This window comes from Anoplopoma fimbria, chromosome 5 (genome assembly GCF_027596085.1).
Source record: "Anoplopoma fimbria isolate UVic2021 breed Golden Eagle Sablefish chromosome 5, Afim_UVic_2022, whole genome shotgun sequence".
In the NCBI taxonomy this organism is placed as follows: domain Eukaryota; kingdom Metazoa; phylum Chordata; class Actinopteri; order Perciformes; family Anoplopomatidae; genus Anoplopoma; species Anoplopoma fimbria.
This window is the reverse complement of record NC_072453.1, coordinates 977037-980522: the sequence shown is the minus strand read 5'-3', so window position 1 is coordinate 980522 and position 3486 is coordinate 977037. Positions and strand designations below refer to the sequence as shown.

General features: G+C 39.4%; 1 long non-coding RNA gene across 1 annotated transcript; it reads left to right on the top strand.

The window, feature by feature from the left end:
- The first annotated feature begins 1319 nt into the window (after positions 1-1319).
- Positions 1320-2701, top strand: LOC129090905 (uncharacterized). Its single transcript, XR_008531207.1, has 3 exons — positions 1320-1380; positions 2210-2294; positions 2638-2701. It is a non-coding gene; the product is annotated as an uncharacterized LOC129090905 (long non-coding RNA).
- Positions 2702-3486: the final 785 nt, after the last annotated feature.

The window sequence follows — 3486 nt, the reverse complement described above, 5'->3', positions numbered from 1 at the left end:
TATTGAAGACATACTGTGAACTAATACATAGGTAATTAAGTAATATACACATGGGGCTGAAACAGGGAGCACATCCCAAAATGTTCAATCTTTCTTGACATTCAAATTCAGCATGGTTGAAATTTGAAAATAAAGTTGGTTTAGTTGGAAATTAAGGTGCACTACGGACTCTTCTGGCCCGCAGCCTAATTGCTAAAGCAGATATTTAAGTTTTTAGTTACAGTATACTATTCCTCTCAGGAAGAGCAAAGCATTTAGAATATACTTGGTAGTTTGAAAATTCAGACAGAAAATCAGCAACAAGATTTAATAAAAATTCTGTACATTTTCCCCTTCTTCCACCTTAGCAAATATCACTGCTCATTATTTAGCCTATGAAAATGACAGCTAGCCTAGGCCTATATCAAAACAAAAAACGGAAGGATTTTAAATACATTTCTAAAGTAATTTGCCTAAAACTATTCACAAAAAAGTCTTCATTCCATCAAAACATGAAAGTTCCTAGGGATATCTTTTAACCAGGGTGACTTTTATTTTTTTATTTTTTTACATGCATTAACACAGAATGAGATAACAGAGTCAGAGCGCACATATTAATTTCGTGCCTACCTGTGTATGAATTCGAGCCATTTTGCCAAAGGAATGTGGGATTTTGAGAATATTGTTCCATGTCGTACTGACAGCAGGTGGTTTTTATGACGATTACAGACCCTAAAGAAGGAAAAAATTATCACCAATTATAGCCTTGACTAGTCAGTAACGTTACTGATTATGATATTTTAATAGAGCCCATCTTACCTGCGAAATCCATCGCTGCATCTAGATTTCTTCAGATGCATCTTGCCATTGCATCTTGCGCAGGTTATATTGCTTTTCAATAGTCCCCATTTACACATCCATTTCACAGCTTTTCTTTTGTTTTCTGTAGTGTCGGGGCGCCGACTGTTTCTCAAAAGTCCTCGTAATAATCTTGTCATCGTGCTTTACTGCCTCGATGTCTCCTTTCTACCCACAGCACAGAATAGCGCTTAAAATTAGGCGGCAATCTTGAATTTACCGTAATTACACCAATACTGTCGCAAAAAAATAATATATATATATCACTTGTTGAAGAAATTTTAGAAAGTGACACGATAACAAGCCATGCATCATTTGAATAATTTCCTCTTTTGCTTCTCTTATCTGGATGCATAGTTTGTTTTAAAGTTGTACATGAATGCGTTAAGTCTTCAGTGCACTGCACTGCAGGTATTGGTCTATTACCTGCTTTACGGTAACAGGCACTACTCAGCAGAAGTTCCGGACGGTTCCACAGGACGCTTGTTGAAGACGACAAGAGGGAAAAGAACTACTACGACTAAAGCGAAGTTCGAAAGAGAGGTAATTCAAACGAAGCATATTATAACTTATTTTTTTGTAAATACACGTTATATCTCTGGCAGCTGTCTTCCTTGGTCAGTATTTGGTAGTTCATTGCTCACTATGTTAACGTTAGCTAACATTAGCTAGGTAAGGACAGGGCCTGAATTTCTGCGTGGGGTGTAACTTATTGTGCACAATTTAATTGATTCCTGCAAATTAATAATGTTAAATAATGCGGGGATTCCCCACACATTTACAGTGGTGTAACCTTATGTTATTCAACCAACGTCTGCAGCGGTGCTTACTGCCGGAGTCTGGCCGCAACTGCTGTGTCCGACTGTCTGACTTTGACCCTGAACACATCTGTAGCTCTCTCTGTACCAACCGCTAACGTTAGAGAGAGAGAGAGAGAGAGAAAAAAAGACAAACTAACATACGGTAATAAGTTTGAGGAAACAAACACAGAGGCTGGCTAAATAGTAAATCTATATCATGTGAGGCTGGAACCTGCGCAGAAAAACAAACAAACAGCAAAGACCGAAAAACGAATGAAAATAGCGCCACGTGATGTCAGCATAACAACCTTAACCTTAATCCTCAGACAGGTAATGTTAACTGTAACATTATAGTAAGAGCTTCAATTAAACAAAGGTGATAACGGTGCAATGAGTAAATGTTGCCCTGCTGCGTTTTATCAACTGATGTTACAAAACGTCTCTCATTCAGCAGTCCTGAAGAGAGAACTTCCAGTTAGCTAGAATGCAAACTTATTTTATAGCCTATTCTAGATTTTAAGAGAGGTTGTGAGATGTAAATGGCTTTTTCCCTCTTTTTTATGCTGGTCTAGATGGAAACTCGTGGCAAGAAGAGAGGTGAAGGGAGCAGCAAGACTAAAAGACCATCCAACCCTAACCTGTGTTCCTCTATGACTGGTGAGTTTAAAAACATTAGAAATCATTGAATAAATATATAGTTTTCCAATAATTTTGAAGCCTCGTACTGTATGAGGCATGCATGTATAAAAGTGGTATCACCTTGGCAGCTCATACACTTTTGTGTGTTCCATATAATAAACATTACATACATGATGTCCCAGTTTCTTCAATACTATGGATAACAATAGGCAACGTCTTGTAATGGTTTTAGGCTAGATAAATTGATTTTTACATGACTTAGGCCAAAAGACAGAGGGATTTGGAGTAATGCATCTCAAAATCTTGGGTTATCTTTAAATTCCTAGCTAGGAGATTTGACTAAATGTCATTCTGTTGGTAGTGCCACCTCAGGATGATCAATCTGTAGATGAGGTTGGCATGCAACCGAAGACCAAAAAGGCCACAGTTGGTTGTTCCCTGAAGGAATCACGTAAGTCTTGTGCATACTATGGAAGTTTGTGTAAGTGAAACAGTAATGCGTCTCTAAATTTATGGGGAAAATTTCATATTCTGCCTGAAGCCCAGTTAGGAGTTTGACTAATTGTTGTTTCTGTGTCTGTTGGTAGTAAAAATTCAGGATTCTCTATCTGAAGATGAAGTTGGCATGCAGCCGAAGACCAAAAAGGCCGCAGTTGGTTCTTCCCAGAAGGAATCACGTAAGTCTGTATAGAGGGTATGCACATGACGTCACGGTCGCTGTGGAACTCGCACTGAGTGGCAAAGGTGAGTGGCAGACGCGGTAAAATTTTAAATCAATGAAAGAAAGGGGGCGATTTTTCTCCGAGCCCATACAAGTCTGACATGTCTGACTTTGTCAGCATGTACAACAGGCATGAGCTAACTGGACTGCAAAAAATCTTGAGGATACGTCTCACTGTGACCGAGTTACATTCAAGAACCTGCTTCAATGAGTAGCCTATAAAGTAAATTCACTCCAGCGGTATTTTCCGATCGATCAGCTGTGTTTACAGTTTCAGGTGGGGGGGGCGCTGGTACGGATCACTGTTGAGTCCTTCTGACCTCAGTTTGGATTGATACTACACATTTTACCTGGTTTCTCTGCGTCCACCGCTATCCTTCACCACGTTAGGGAGGTTTGTTTTGCCACTCAGTCCGAACGATTCGGGGCGTTGCCCAGGGCAACGTGATGTAAACTCATACCCTCTATTGTGCATAATATGCAAGTTTT